We start from the raw sequence: 16,954 nt of genomic DNA, 5'->3' as shown, positions 1-16,954 counted from the left end.
TTTGTCATGTGTTAAATCTCTTCAGCGCACAAGTAGCTGATCTGGCCCCTTAGGCTGCACATAAACTTATTTTTGAAACATACTACACAGGACACCTTGAGCATCCTGTCAGTGCCTCCATGGCATCAGGGCTCTTGTCACATCCTCTCTGTGAGGAAATCAGACTGTGTGGTGGGTACACACCACAGGCTTACCTTTATAAGAAGGTACAGTGCTGCCAGGACATTCCCATGATATGGAAAGTGTTTATAGAGTATTGCCTTACAAGGAAGTTGTGCAAACCTACAGTCTTAGATTACGTTCCCTTCACTTTGGGGTTCCCACCAGGGCAAGGAGGGGCAGTTTTAGATATCCACCGATGTAGAATTATTGGCACCTTAGGAACTTCCAGGCACAGCAAATCAGGTCCTAAATAGTTGGGTGGCTGCCGAGTAAGTTTCTTATTTAATCTAAATCCCAGTTTCACAGTTAGGTCCCTAAATTTTTTCCAAGCCTTTGAGGGAGAAAGTGTATAGTATAAATAATATAACTCTGCAGTAGCACTTCGATTGCTCATTGAGTCAGGCATTGGTGCCAGGGGAATTTATGCCAGTTCACAAGGTAACGGTGAGGGGAATGGTGTTTGGCAGCAGAATACAAAGATATTGTGGTGGCAGGCGAGTTCTGCATGAACACAGAGCAATGACTCCAGGGGACCACTACCATACAGTGGTCTCCTGGACTCCTTGTTCACAGTGTCAACAGGGCATTTGTTGACAGTTTTCAAAGTAGAGCTACTGTAGAGGAATGATTAAACAGGTGATTCCAACACTGACTGTTTTACATGAAGTCAATGTATCACTGTAGCCCATGGCACTAATAACTTAAGCATGAAAAGTGGCCTGTGGCCATCGATGAAGGAGCCAATTTCTGTACTTTGCTAGATCACATTGGGAAAAATAGAAATGATTGATTTAAGCCTCCAGCACAAAAACACACTTGCCAGCTCTCCAGTTAGAGATTTCCACTCTTGGAATAGGCATTGCCTTGCCTAGATGAAATCTCTGGAGTCTACTGCCAGGTCGTTTGCCAGAATCATTAAACTGGTTGAAAGAACAGCTGTCATTTGTCTTCTGTTTGATAGCTGGTGGGCATCAATCCAGAGCAGCATGAACACAAGATGAGGACTTTTCTCTCCATTTGAAAAAAAAGAATGTTAAATGTTTTTCTCAAGTTTCAATAACGCGTGCATGAGGCCAGAGCTTTATGCTGTCGAATGCTCTATAATGCCCTCAGCCAAGGGTAAGAGCAAAAGCTTGAATGGCACAGGGGCTTCTAAATAGGCAGCTCTTACCTGTCACTGAAAGTTACTGCTGGTAACACATCATTTGTCAGTAGAATATAACAACAAAGTACTGGAGATTCTATTCAGTTTTCCAAGAACAGCTGTTCTGTGTTTTACAAGGGAAAGGAGCTGAGGAATATGATTTACCATTACTAAGCATCACAGTTACCCATGTGTTTGTTTTTTTCCAGGCAGTATTTAACAGTTAACTAACAGGCACATCCTGACAATACTGACTAGGTGCTGGGTGCGTGGATGTGCTGCAGGATTTGATGCAGCAGTGCGGATAATGGCAGGTTGCTGAGATGAGAAGGCAGCTCTACATCATCTGGCCTAGCCTCCTGCACAGCTCCAGTCAGGCAATCTCCTCCAAACACTTCTGTGTGAACCCTTTGGCCCATCTACAGAAGAGGGGACCCCGTCCTCTCCTTCTAGTCAAAGTAGAGGATCCACCAATGCCATTAGTAATTTGTACTAGCAATGAGTCATTGTTTGCTTTTGAACTGCCTTATGTCTATTTTAACTTGTTTGGATTTAACTTGCAGCTATTCGTCTTTTGCCAGTGATTTAAAGTACTTGGTAAGTCCCTCTAGTAAAATACAGTAAGATGACTTGGGCTTTTCCTTAAGCCAGACGGACCTTTTCAGTCCCTCACCATCAAACACTTCTATCAGCCCTTATGTTATTTTCTGTGGTTGTGTTCTGCTCTCTCTTGATTTTTATGTTGTCTGCAACTGGTCAAACACAAAGTAAAACTCAGATCCTTGCAGCACTGAAGAAGTAGCACAGAACCAGAACAGACCCAACACGCTGTGACTGGATGCCCGGCTTCCCCTTCCCCATAGCTGCAGCCCTGACACCTCTCGCGGGAGGTGCCTACGCTTTCTGTTCTGACACTGTAATTTAACAGTGGCTGTTTTGCATGCTCAGAGATGCAACAACCTGAATTATTTTCAGTGATTTGACTTCTGACTCATTGCTGAGTGCAGTGGCAGTCCAAAAAGTAGGACCTCTACTTAGGATAGCCCAGAAAGTAGGACCTCTATCCTGCTCAGAGGTCCCTGGGAGGCCCAGCACAGCAGGAGACCCCAAATCCCTCTCTCCCAGGGGCTGGCACAGACATGGTGGCACCTGGTAGTGGTATTAACCAAAAGCTGCCCTTTCTTTGGTGCCTGAGAGATTTGAGAGCTCAGCCTGGATTTGAGAGAAGTGTGATTCATTCAGTGACAGTTTAAGGTGCAATAAATAAATGGGTACTGGGAGGTGTGTCGGGATGTGGGGAGGCCCTGCCCATGTCAGTTGGTCTCCACAAGGATGGTGATGGTGCACCAGAAAGAAAACATGGTGATATTTGTCATATAAAACAGAAAGGCTTCTGTGCCCTCTACCCCTGGCTGCTCCCAGCCTCGTGGCAAGGATGTGCTTTGAAAGCAGCATTTTGGGCATCTCCCCTCCAAGAGGATGCAAGCATCTGGTAATGCTAAATGGGGCATCCAAACCCCAAAGAGCAGTAGATGTGTGTGCAGCTCTGGCCTCTTTGGCTAGCTCAGGTGATCAGCCTGGGCTGTGGATGTCCCCACTCTGAGATGCTCAAGGTTCCCCTAGGGTCCTGCCTCTTCTCCCTGCATAGAGAATGAGTCTCCCCCACTCCTTTTGGGGATCTGAGTTTTAAAATGCATTTGTGCTGGAAAGAACATTGTGGTGCTTTTACAGTCCAAGGTCCAGTGTTACACCACAAAGCAGGTACAGCTATTTTGCCGGTACCCTTGTACTGTGAATCGTTTAAATTCAGTGTTTTGAGGTGTTTGGGGTGGTTTTTCTTCATAATTTCAAATGAACAGATCAGTAATGTCACCTCGATTAGCCTGAGGCAATTGGTGGAGGAACTCTTCTTTAAAAAGAAGTAAAAAGCTGCTTTTCCTGGTGAAGTCTTTGCATATAAAAGGTTGTGCTGGAGCTGGAGCACTTTGAATGTGATTGCAGTGACTCACATTTTTAATGGCTTTTTTTTTTTAATCTCAGAAATGGCTCTTTTCCAAGCAAAGTCCTACAAGGCCTCATATAATAAACAAGGGTTACTGCTCTTTTCCACACATAACATGAAAAATATCCTTGAGCATAGCGAACTGCGGCCCATCTGCTGTAGCTTGGCCTGGTGCGCGGCGCAGCTCCCTGGCCATTACGCATGGCCCTTGGTAAAGCAAACCACCTGCTTCCTGCACGAGGTCCCGCCTCGAGCCTCCCCAGCGCTTCTCTGAGGAGGAAACCCATCCAACCCCCTGACGGAGGATGACAACCTTGGCATTCCCTTTTGCTGCATTTGTTCTGATGCCATTTGTTGTTCACTCAAGTGCTCCGTGGACTTTCGTCTTCTTTTCCATCCAGACTAGAAAAAGGCAGGCTGTGCCAGAGATAAATAGACTTGTACTTTCTTGTTTATTGCACTCCCTTGTTCTTCAGCTGCGGTCAGCAAACTCTTCATTTGGGATGCCTCTTTCCTCCTACATTAAAGAGAAAAGAAAATCAGTGCTGTTGTTTTGCTAAGAAAGAAACAGTTTTTACTGCCTTTTTCTCTGAAGAAGTCACACTATATTGTTAAACCAACTGATCACAAATAACCACCAGTGGCACTCTGAGGTAAACCACTCGTATGAAAAAATTCAGGTCAGATGGCAGAAATCTGGAAGAATTTCAGGATCAGCCTAAAATCAGTTCTCACCGGAGAATGAAGCAGTGCTGACAGCTGTGCCTGAGACCAGGATATCTGTCTTCTTGAAACAGTGTTATGTGGAGGAAGAAGTGTTTGTGGATATGTCTGGTTAACAGTGTACTTTTGTGGCATAGATTAGAATCTCACTGGTATCAACTCTATCATGTGTATGTTAATGTGCAATGTGCTGTGCCACTCAGTACTCAGACTGTGCCTTTTTTTGTTCCTTTCTTAGAGACTGAAGTTGTGCAACATGCAGTAAATAGCATTAGAACTGGAAAAAATACTTATTTAGTATGCATAAATAAATCTTCTAGTGTCAAAAAAAATCACAGCTTTAATCATGTTCTTAATCATTGGCCAAAACAAAATCATAGATTAAAAAGTTATCATGTCTGGCTGGCCAAAATGCAAGCCTATGTTAACTTGTTTTGTTATGCTAAATGGTGGCTTTAGACATACCAAGCCGTGGGCAGAGCTAGGCTTCAGCTGGGGCTGCATGAAACAGGGTAAAATGTGCGACAGACATTGCAGCAAAGCGTTGGTTAAGATGATCTCAACATCAACCTACAAGAATACAGTTGTGCTAAAACCTCATAGGAACAGTCCTAACTCTATTTCAGCAAATGTTGGTGCTCCTAGATCGCAGAAGCCACAGCAGATACCACAGTCCCTGTGCTTTCCTTTGCTTCCTTAATAACTAACAACCAAACTGCTGGGGTTACCGGCAGGCGTTCAGACCCCTGTCTTGGGCCCACACTTACAACAGACCATGCTCCAGCGCAGGCAAGAGGCAATCCTGAATTCCTGTGTGCTCGGGAGTGTGGCAGTGGTTTGGTTCCTTTTTGTAAAGAATTCAGGTGAATGAGGTATAGCAATAAACCTGGCCTCCTCCTCTCTGGAGCAGCCATGCCTGTGATTCCTCATTACCTCAACCTGCCTTTCACAGCAGTACTCTAAGGCATTTCTGTGTTCCCTGTGGTGGAAGAGGCACCAGGGCTCTCAGCAGTCAGGATGCCAGTTTGACTCCTCTGCACACGTCTGTGTTTGGCATCTTCTGCTCCATCTTGTCCCGAATCCTTTTGGGTCAGCTCCATACGCAGCGTTTGTCAGGTGCTCGGCAGCATCTGGGTAGGGGCCAGTACAGATGTGATGGCAGTGCAGATGATTCACTAAGATAAAAGGCAGCATGAACACATGAATAAATAGATTTACATGTACCATAAAAAAGTTTCTGAATTACAAAGTTTCCAGCAAGCTCTGGTAGAAGCAAGCTCTGGAGCAAGGCTCCAACAAGCTTGTAGAAACAGTGGGAGCAAGAAACCCAACCACTCTTAAGATGGAGCATGCAAAATGTATGATTTCTTTGCAATAGCAGAGGAGCCTCTGATGTGGAGGTTTCTCCTTGTCTTACACTCCACAATCTGATGTAGCTGCTGCATTTAGTCTTGGCTTCCTGCAGATATAGAGCTGCAATGTAAGCTTCTGTGTATAGCAGAAAGAATGTCCTTCCTGTGTAGAGGAGCTGTGAGGAAGGGCAAAGGTTTGCATTTGAGATGAGGGTATGCAGTAGCGGGGATATTCCAGGAGCAATATTTATATTGGAAAAGCCAACCCAGACTACTGTAACAGTGGTAGTAAGGGTAGTAAGGGCCACTGCAGCATCTGAGGTGGTGTCCAGGAGATGAAAGGAGTGGAGTAAAATAACATAAAACTGATGGGTTTTATTACTAGCACTGTTGCACCTAATATGCTGGTCCTGGTGGATGATGGAAGCCTGATGCAGCATTCTGTCATTGACTCTAAAAAGTATAGACAACGCAAGAGGCAGATACTTTGTGTCTTCCCAAATAAATAACATAATGGACATACTTCTCCAAAGAAGTGTTTGACCATGTTTTTTAATCCAGTGATCCCTGAGGTTGTGGAGGACTAGGATGCAGGCTGCTTGAGCACTCTTCGTGCAGTTCTTCATGAATAAGCAAGTAAAAATTAGGCCTCCCCTTGAAAGTTGTGACGTGTGTGTGGGTTTGGGCAGTTTTGGGATAGGGGAGATAGTGGGGAGAGTTGCTTTGTTTTAGAGTGATCTCACAAACCATTCCCTGAAGTCTTTCAGACCACGAGTGGTCCCCAGAGCACAGGTTGAGAAATACTCTCCCACAGACACAATAACATTTGAGAGCAGAACTGCATTGTTCTCTAACGGTTCTGAGTTCATGAAATTGCTTGGAGAGCAGGGGGTGGTTAGATCTCTCCACTGTTATTTACAGCTCTAACTTACAGCAAAATAGAAAATAGCACTGTAATTGTTGTCACAGCAAACAAAATGTTTAAACCCCAGTGCAAATATAACCCATGCTGTTCTGCAAGCATGTGTGGAAAGCCTGAGATGTAAGATCTCCTGGTATTCCCATGAGCTAAAGTTAGGGCTGATATATTCAACACCTTGTATGCTCTAGCTGATGTCAGTGATGATCAAAACATGCGAGAACCAAGAGCTAGTACAGGTTTTAAGGCATGTTGTGTCAGCAGTCACAAGTGTAAGAGCATCCCAAGGAAGAAGGGTGGGTGGGCTCCAGAAGATACAGACAGTAAACATACAGACCCCTCAAGAGAGCCAGGTCTTCTAATGGGTTTCTTTCATTTTCTGGGTTGAGAAGCAGCCTTTAAGAGTCTCAAAACATTTTCTCAGTGAATGAGAGGTGCCTCAGATATGAGACATAAAAGGACAGTCTGACTAGAATCAGTATCCCTCCCCCATCAAATTTCCTTTTGAATGGTAATGAGATGCAAATAATGAGGAGTCTCCTTTTGGTACTTACAATGGTCTTGCTTTTCTATTCTTTTCAAGGAGCACTTAAGAAAGATACCTCATTTCCCTTTCTCAGTAGGAAAGCAATAAAATTACAGTCATCTGAAAAATACTGGCATTAGCTCTGACCAGGGATAATGCAGAAGTATGTAAAAAACCCAAAGAAAATAATTATTTTATCATAGCCTGTTTAAGATAACTGGATTCCTCTAAGTAAGAAGCACATTTATCATTATGAATGTCACAATTTCCAAAGGTAACCTTCATTAAGTCTCTTAAAAAGTCAACCATCAACACCCACGTGGCTCAGAGTCTGCACAGCAAAACCAATAATAAAACCAGTTGGTGTAATAATCACTGCTGTTCTCTCCCTCCATAGCTTTCTTTCTTTATATAAGAGTACGTGCATGTGTGTGTGTAAAATAGACATAAACCTAGCAAAGGGCAGGACTCACTTGTCTCTGCACTTATCATGCATGGATGACTCAGAAATATATCATTCTGAAAACTAAAGAAGTCTTCCTTTTCCTGCATCATCCCTCTACAGGAAAAACTTTCTTTCCCCTGCCCAAATCATCACTTAATATATTTTAGGACTAAATCATGACTAAACCTAAGCATTTTCATTTGGAGCAAGCACTTTCCAGCAGGTTTGGGTGGTCAGCAGCGGAGATCATTTGGCTTCTATAAAGTTAACTGCAATGAAAAAAAAGGGTCTTGTTAGAAGTGATTTAATTTTTTCTCAAAGATTACTTTCTTGATAATGTTATACAATAAATCCCTAATAGCTGGTTTATAGGCCAGCTCTACAAGACAAACAGACCAACTACACAAGAGAAACAGTGAACAAATTGGCCTGGCCAAGTAAAGCTTTCTTAAGATAATTGAAAACAACTCGTGCCTGCACTCTGAGAAAGAAGACAGCTTTCAAAATGTTTATCTTTGAGCTAAAATACAAGTCCCAAGCCTGAGTTTGAAAAGCAGATGAAAAATAGCTGGCCCCAGTAAAGAGCTGATGCACAGCCTGGGGTAATTGGACTGTGAGCATCACAGAGGAGGGACCGGGATCAGCAGGTCAGCTGGGATGGTCCTGGGAGGATATGGGCAGGGACCTCCTTCCTCTCATTTCTCTTCAGCTTCACATCTCAGAAAGGCACGTTCCCCTGGTCTCCGAGGCACAGCCTCCGCCAGCTACCTCACAGTCTCTCCTCACATGAGGCTTCCCATTAACCCGCCCCACTACCTTTAGCCTCTCAGTTTGTTTCTCCCGTTTGGTCCCTCAACCCTTTGGCACCTATGGATGACCATCCAACACTACTGCACAGCTCCTCTGTCTCTCCTGTATTTTCTGAGGGCTACCCCACCAATGGGATACTCAAAACACTTCCTTTTCTCCAACACATCCTTCTCCAGTTGGTTTTCTTCACTTTGGCTTCATGTAAATTATTTAGGCAATGGTTTATATGAAAACCTAGAGTGAGAACAGAGGTCAACATAGTAAAAAGGTTTGGTTGTAACCTCACTTTCATTCCCTAATTTTAGGAAACTGCCGCCTCCTGGTTCCAGGTTTCTCAGCACTGTGTGTGCTTGCAACTCAGTGCTTTTGTTTATTTTGGAACATTTCCTTCGCAAGAAGAAAGGAAGCAAAGTTCAGCCATTACCACATGAGCAGGAAGTGAAGAAAAAACCCCTCTCCTCATTATAAAAATATACACAGACCTTTTCCCTGCCTTCCCCACCCCTCCAAGCAAGACTTCAAAGCAAAACGCAGTACTCAGGCAGTGACATTTGCTATGGAAATACATTCATAGAGTGCAGCTCTAGGGGCTGGATCCTGGAGGAAATTTTTATTGTTGACTTGATAGTTACAAGGATTTGGAGATCACGTAACAAGCATATGGGGTAGGGTGCTACAGTGTCACTGGGCTGTTAAACCTGCACTTGGTGCATTTCTGTGCAGGACTGCTGCCTCCAGAAATCAGTGTCCTGAGGAAGCCGAAGGTCTGGAGAGGACAGCTCCTATGCCTGGGGTGAGCTCTTGCAGATCACAAAGTAAGTCTCAGCCTGGCATGCCAGGCTGTCCATCAGCTGCAGATGAGAGCTTCACCAAAGCTTATGGGCCAGCTCCTGCTCACCTTGTAAGTTCTTCTGCTAGAGCTGACTGCAGATGCTGCTGGGCTACAAAAAATGCAGTGTGCTCCAAAAACGCAAACACGCTGGACATCTAACTAGGGCATATGGTCACAGTGGAATTATGGTTTTCAAGACTCATTTCTCTGAGAACTAGGAATAATACAGCCCAGTAAGCAACACAAGGATGCAGTAAATGCCAGCCATATCTTCAGAGAAACCTGCACAGATGAGTGACATCTTTGGACAGGGATCATCTATTTGTGTCTCTTACTTTCTAAGAGTGACATCTCAGTAAATGATCTGTTCTCGCTGCACTTCATGCTATTAAATGAATTATTGAGCCAGGAGGTGGCACAAAAGCAGATTAGCCCTAATCTCTTGCAGGCTGCTGAGACATTCCATCAGCTGTATCAGGAATACCACATAGCATGCAAGGGGAAAAGATTAAAACACCATACTTGTGAAAAAAATTAAGAAAAGGTTTCAGACACAGAGGGAGAGTTTCTGAGGCTGTGAACCATGTGTTGGATATCCTCCAACACCTAATGACTATGGGACTCACAAAAGATCACATCAACATCAGATAACAGCAGTGATGCATCCAGATCACTATCCCATCTCTGGGATAATAAGAATAATTAGGAGGTGCCAGAGCAAAGGGCAAGACACCTGTATCTGATAATTGCACATGAGGTTAAAGTGTTGATGGTCTCCTTACCAAGAGCCAATGCTTCTAAGAACACTTTCTTCTAGGACAAATGCAACATAGCCCCAGTGAAACAAAGGGGGAAGGATGCACCTCCAACTTGTAAGGGTAAATACCACGGCAATATCTCCCCGTGCTTATTGCTGACATATTAATATCGCATTAAAGCCAGATTTAAGCACTGACCAACCTGGACATGAGTAACCTCACACACATCTGAAGTTGAGAGGCTACCTTGTTTGTTGCATGATGAGCTTCTAGGGCTTAGGCAGGTTTGTTACGGCTACAGCAGTTCTGCAGCACTTACACACACAGAGGAAAAAACAAATGTGGAGCTGACGATAACTTCAGCTATGTGTTAGAGCTCTGTATCAATACAGAAGCGGGCCAAAATGGATGGTGGCAAATAGTGGGGGAAAGGTCATAAGAAAAAAAATGAGGGAAGTAAATTGTCTTAGCAGAAAACAGGGCATGACCCCACCATCTGGCAAAGTTACAGAAATGTTAACCTTTGGAAATGCTATTAGTTCATTGCTGTTGGAAAGTTGGCGAGAAAGGCAATGCTCAGGACTGAGTCAGTTCTAGGGTTTCTGCTGCGCTAAGCACAGTAACACGTGAACACACCTCCCCTCTCAGAGGCATGCTCGTAAGGAACAGTTCCTAAATACAGTGTTATTTCTAATATTTTGCTCCCCTAGGCAACCAACCACTGACTCTGCTCGGCATGACACAGCCTGGAAGAACTAGATCGTCTAGAATCAATTTGCTACTCCAGTTGAGTTTGATTTTATGATCTTAACACTTGTCATTTTGGGAAGAAACAAAACATTCACTGTTCCCAGGGTATGTAATGCTACTGGGAAGCCATAAATTTTAATTCACTGCTTTATTTCCCTTGCGAAGAGATGTTGTTCATATGTGCTGTCACAGTTGGGGGTTCCTCTTTTTTTCCTCCTTTTGGTTGCTTGTCCCTTCATTAAGTTGGAACGCACCCAGAAGCACAACAGCTTTTGTTTCTATCAATGATGGATGTTACAGTGAGAGTTTTGGTCTGGCTTCCTTGGACCAGGAATTGTTGCACTTGAGTTTTTCTGCTGGATGAGCTGGCACTCCTGTCTCCCTCTCCAAGCTCTGCCAATCACTGTTTTTCTTCCTTCAGCATCCGGCTTGAATTTGAAGTAGCAGGAAATAGAGACTGATGGTTTTATTCATCACAGGAAAGGAATCAATTCAGAGTGTATGCTGCTGCCCAAAAGAGACTTTGGGAAAAGAAGTGCCCTGCAAGTTCATCTAAGAGTAGTTCAGAACTTGAAAGGGAAAACAGAATAATTATGAAATAAACTTTTATTTGTTATGTAAATTAATATTTTAATTTATTGGAAAACCATACTCCTATAAATCCAACCTCAGAGTTTTCTGTACAATATATTGCTTTCTATCTGGGGAAACAATACCCAGAGAAAATTGCTTTTCATTCTTACCGTTTGTATTTTCCACTTGAAAAAACTTCACCATGACAAAAAATGAAAGTACATAGAGAAAAATGTCCAGTTAAGTGCAGGGTACCTGCTGCAGTCCATGAAAGAAGATAGGTGGTATCTTAAAGAATTTTAATGTTGGCAATTAAAGTTTAAAGGGTTTTCTGTAATTTCATGTTATGGGATTAAAACTATATCCTATCTGTGAGGTCAGAATCCCTGTTTAGCTCCTGTTTGAGAAGGAGACTCAAACTTCAGACAGGAGGTTGGCTGAAGCTTTTCATATTTTTCAATACTCAGCGGTCTTAACATTTTGAGGACTGAAAAGGAGGAAACAGATACTGCAACTTGCACATTTTTCTCCAAGTCCAGGTCCCCATAGACTAATTTATATTCTTGAAAGTATGCAAATCTATTTTACAAACAGATCTGGATAAGAATCAATTTTTAATGGTCATCAATTTAATGACCTTGCAGATAGAAGAGGTCACCTCTTTTACTCCTTAATAAACTCTGAAATCTAGCTGACATGTGGAGTCCACTGTTTCCAGTGGTGAAAGGGAAGTTATTATTTTTGGTGAGGTTTTTTGTTCCCATCCCTGAAGACCACATGAAACCTGGCTACCGTCCTGGGACTTCAAGTTATTGTCTTTGGAGTCCCTGGAGTTAACCTAATAGCCTGGGATCTTGTCTGTAGAAAACATTTGGACAAAAACGAATTTATGTTGTATTTCCTGCCTATTTTTGATAGCTGCTTGGCCAGACTAACAGCATCCCTTCTTGTACTGTGGGACAGCAGTCTTTCAGCTTTTGATGGCCTTCTACAGAAGGAAATCTGAATAAAAAATACACAGTATTTCAAAATGAAGGCCAAGATTTACTCAGAGTAGAACCAACATGGAATTTAAAACACAGGCACTGCATCAGCATGGTTGTATCTACTACACTTGAACAGAAAAGTTTAAAACAAGTAAACTGTTCCACACCAAATGGTGAGGTCACTGAGTACAAACTCATGGGGGGAACTCAGCAGAGGCCCTCGCAGAAAGGTCCTTGATGAGAACCAGAGCTCAGGGGCTGCATACCCAAACTCCCCACATGGTTTGAAATACTTAGCTGTTAAAATCCAAGCATTTTAACTACTGAGAGAGATCTACTACTTGAGACACATACTAATGCTGTGGACTTATATCTAATTCTTCATTAGATGTGTTTTAATGTATACATTAAAGCATATATGCTATAGTGTATATGCTATAGAAAATAATCCCAAGGCTACAACATTACCAACATCAAAGGACTCCAGAGCTTCACCATGAGCACAGGAATGATGGGCTTTCACAGCTTTTGACAGAGGGTGCTGGCATCTTGCTCCAGAAGCAATTTCTAGAGAAGCTGTTTCCTCACACCCCAGTGCTGTCTCAGTGGATGGCGCCTGGACATGTGCACCTAGGTTGGACACTGCGCCCTGGAAACCTCCTCAGTCCCAGCACCAGGTCTGGGGACACGTTAGGGGCTTACAGAACCCTGGAGTTCTGGGGTTACCATGTTAGAAGCTGTGCTATGCACAGGCATGAAAGTTCTTAAAGACAGTAATGGAAACTACAGATAAGTTGTTAAAAAATAATTTAATGCTTGCAAAACATTAATGCCTCAAAACACAGTAGCTCAGTGAAAGTCTTGAAAGGACTAATGGAAACTACAATTCATTCTCTTTTAAGACTTTCCCCGGACTACTATTTTATTGATGTGCTGATATTTATTCTTCATCTGCTTCTCTTTGAAAAAAAAAAAATCTGGTTACAGTTGGTAGCCAATTTCAGATGGTTTGTGACTTCATTTGGAACCCCCTTGATATAGTTGCCAACTAATTTACAAGAATTATTGCATTGTAAAAATATTCAGAAAAGCTGGATGCAATTGATTCCTGTAAGACATTTTGTCTTACAGCAAAATAAATTATCTATCGTTAACCCTTTAATCCCTGCCAGCCTCTACCAAAACCATTTCCACATGCTTCTGAAACATCAGAAATTAAAACTCACTGCGCTCAGCAGCTGCCAATCTGGAGAGTGTATTTTTAATTACAGATTTACGAGTTGTTCCTCTGTGCACGTACTGTGGATTTTCTGGAGTGCTAAGGAAAAATAACAGGCTGTGACGAGCGCAGTCCCTCTTTCTCACTCAACACAACACGTTCCAAGTGACTGGCTTCATCTCGGGGTGAGGCTGCTCTGGGTGACAGCTGGTACAACCTGGGTAAGGTTTTTCAGAAGAACATGTGTGGTATTTGTAATTAATTACAACTGTAGACATATGAAATTCATCACTAGAGCCACAGTTGAAACAACTGGGGTGCCTCAAGTGAGAAGGAGGAGGTGGCTTACTTCTGAGGTAGCATTTAAACTTGGTTTTTGAGTTACAAAGCCCTAAATATCTCTGGTTTTGCCTATCCAAGTTAGGCTGATACTACCTGATGTGAAAAAAGAAGATAACCAGAAAGTAAGGGATGCGTGACAGTGAGCCCTGATGCGTGCACAGGTTTACACATGCATGAGCTCTGCCATCCATCACAACCACTGTATTCTTTTTAAAATAAAACATTTTCTGGGATGAGAAACAGGATGCTGAGAGAAGAACTGAGCTGAAATGAACAGCCTTCCTCATCCCAGCGATTTATTTGATCTTCTTGAGATGAAATCAAATATTGAATTGCACCCTCCTTTCTAGAAACTGCAGCAAATCCTCACATATTTGGATCATGAAATTTGAGCCTCTATCTTCCTTCAGACTGCTTTTCCATTCTCTGCTTTGCTCTTGCTGTGTCCTGGATGTCTTTTGATTTCTGTTTCTTAAGAATTGGGTTAGCTGTGCAAGGCTATTAGATCAGCAGCACTGCTGTAAGCCCATGATGAAAAGACAGCTGAAATGTGTCAACCAAGCTGATGCTGGTACATGTTATGCACATCTTGGAGTGTCTAAAATATAAAAGGAAAAAAAAAAAAGCATTCTGTGTAGGCATTTTTCCTGCTACAGCAGAAAATGTATTTCTTTAAGAGACCTAATGCAGTAAATGAAAGCTGTGTTTGTCTATTCTGCTCTTTTGTCACCCCACTTACTTTGCAAACTACCTTGAACTCATTATTTTGTCCAGGGTCAAGCAGGCTCTGACTTTCAAAGCTGCCACAAAATGGTTTCAGCCCATCTCCTCTGTCCTTGCCCAGAGTTCTCATTGTTAGTACAAGTTTACTTGCTCTTGCAAGGATTTGATGAGACCTGTGCTCACAAAGAATTTTAGTACAGCTGAGTTGAATTTGCAAGAGGTAAACTGTGGGTGCTATTTAGATTGTCAGCCTCTGGGAAAAGCATTTGGAATCCTTTGACTTTGGGTCTTTGGGTGGGGGTTTTCTGCATGTTGTATTTTTGGAAGATAAAACAATGCTATTGCTTTTCCCAGTCAGTGCTTCAGAAACCTGCTTTTGGTAGCCTACTCTCAGCTCTGTTCCTACTACCTACCTCACATGGACACGTGAATAGATCAGGTTTGACATATTTGGCTCTTCCAGGTTTAGATTATTGAAAGAAAACTGTCATGCTGCATTTGACAATTCTCTGTCTATATGTGCCATGATCCCCCAAGGCTTCCACCTCCATCAAGCAGTCTGACACCCTGCCAATTCTTTTCCCAGATTTGCTTCAACAACCCCAGCTGCCTTTCTGCCAGGTAACTTCTTCCATTACTTACAGCCTGCTAAACAAGCTGATTGCCCTGAATGCCTTTAACAAACAGACAACAATTTGGCTGCGGTCCCGCCTCACCTCATTCCACAGGGTAATCACCATCCTCTTCTGCAACCTCATTTTCTGTATTTGCAATAGTAAAGAATGCCTACCTTGGAGCCATGAGCCCCTCAGCTTGCTAGGTCCATTAGTCACTGCGCCTGTCTTAATGTAGCAGGCAAAGACCATGTAAGTAATGGTTGAAGATGGGAAAAGATTCTTCACCAGGTGAGTCTCAAGCACAGCACTTACCCAGCTGCCTTGAGGGAGCCGCAGGAAGAGCTGCAGGAGCAGTGCATTATTATCTGAGAACCTCACAGTGCTACAGATAGCGCCAGAATTGCCTTCTGTGCTTCATTTCAGGATCCAAAAGCTCTTGCCAAGCAAGGAACGAGAGCTATGGGTTCATGCTGGCATCCATTTTGAGAGCTATCTGGAGAACAGCATGTGAGCCAGAGAGCTTGTGAGAGCTTCTTTCACTGGGCAGGAGTTTCCTGCGTTCCCGAAACGCTCATGTGTCAGCCTACAGGAATGGACCCCGATGCTCTGGGGCAGTTAACCAACATAGTAACTGCAGTAAGATACAGGCCAAGAACAGACGTGTGCTACAGACTACACCTGATTCAACATAATGAACAGAGACATTCTGTCCAGTGGATGCAGAGATAACAGGTTTAATTACCCACAGTTTGATTATCTGGTGTTGACACAGATTTTATGACTAAGTCACCCTTGAGATGCTCAGAATCTGGAAATCGTAACCACAGATAAAAATTCCCTTGCGGCTACATAAAGTCACAGTATTTTTCTGACAAACTTTGGCTGAGAGCTTTGAGCATTTTTAGCTTATCAGGCGTGCAATGCATTTTACAAGGAGAGTGAAGTCTTAAGGCATAAATCATTGACTTAAAGGAAAACAACTGTGTAACAATATTACAAGATATACAGAACAGGATGCACTTGGATTCCAGTTTCTGTTCATTGGCTCACCAGAGACAAGGATCATAAATCAGAAATAGAGAATGGAAATCAAAGAAAAGTAACAGGAAGTGTCAAAATGAAAACCTGGCAGAAATTACCAACAGGAGGAAAAGAAAAAAGGCTCCAGATGGTTTTTAAAAAAATTAAAAACCTGGGAAAGAGTCAGTGAACAAAAGATCTACAAGCAGAAAAGAAAAAACTGATAGCTTGGGTGGGGGGCTTCTCCTCTTTCTTTCCCACATACAAGCCAGGTCTAGTGAGGCAAGAAAATATGCTTCTACCAAAAAGATGAGGGAGGCAAAGGGGCAGAAAGCCATATAAACATCACCTCCCCTTCTTTCTTCCCATGAAACACAGCTATGGAAACTCTGATCCGAGAAATATTTCAATTGGGCTCACAATTCAAAAGGTTCATTAAACCCAGGATTATTACCATGAGAGAACTTGATCAGAGAGCAGCCAGGCTGTAATGTTTAAGGGGTTCCTTATTCTCACATACCTACAGGCTGCAGCAGTCATACGGCGCTGAGCATGCGAATCCCAGCCCTGTGCAGCACCAAGCATTTTCCTCTGGGGCCATCTGCCGGCATTCATGCAGATACCTCTCAGGACCTTTCTGGGATGATGATTGCTTTATCAGGTGCATCGAAGGTGAACGATGCTGGAGCCATTCAGCACAATTTCTCATGGAGCTGGAGTCCAAGCTGTGCTGGAGGCTTCATCTTTCCATCCCACCAGTGCACATTCTTAAATCGGTCTTCTGGAGACTAAAAAAATAAATCCATCCCCACTTCAATACTTCCCTTGTGATCAGAGAGATTCGCCCTCCTTCCCCATGTGTGTACCATATTTAACCCAACAATGGCCCTAAATTTTAATAATTATGGGCAAGGAACTCTAAATCCTTCCTTCCACCAAATAACTCCAGCCAACATGAGTCTACTCACCTAGGCCTTTTTCAAAGAAAACCGTGAATGAGGGATTTGTAGGCTGATACTTAGAAAGACAAAGCTGCCAACTGATTCATACT

At 43.0% G+C, this 16,954-nt stretch overlaps 1 long non-coding RNA gene across 4 annotated transcripts; it reads right to left on the bottom strand.

The window, feature by feature from the left end:
* Positions 1–3,411: 3,411 nt before the first annotated feature.
* Positions 3,412–16,948, bottom strand: LOC133222980 (uncharacterized). Of its 4 annotated transcripts, none has more exons than XR_009728428.1 (4): positions 15,196–16,948; positions 13,711–14,141; positions 4,965–7,542; positions 3,412–3,825 (listed from the first exon to the last, which is right to left on the bottom strand). It is a non-coding gene; the product is annotated as an uncharacterized LOC133222980 (long non-coding RNA). The 4 variants fall into 4 exon arrangements; XR_009728430.1 differs by lacking the exon at positions 3,412–3,825 and having other exon boundaries at positions 4,052–5,559; positions 6,857–7,542; XR_009728427.1 differs by lacking the exon at positions 3,412–3,825 and having other exon boundaries at positions 4,052–7,542.
* Positions 16,949–16,954: the final 6 nt, after the last annotated feature.

This window comes from Neopsephotus bourkii, unplaced genomic scaffold (assembly GCF_033783945.1).
Source record: "Neopsephotus bourkii isolate Nb327-2 ecotype Australia unplaced genomic scaffold, CSIRO-AGI_Nbou_v1 NB_1630, whole genome shotgun sequence".
Lineage (NCBI taxonomy): Eukaryota > Metazoa > Chordata > Aves > Psittaciformes > Psittacidae > Neopsephotus > Neopsephotus bourkii.
The sequence above is the reverse complement of the archived record's forward strand: the minus strand, read 5'-3'. Positions and strand labels throughout refer to the sequence as shown.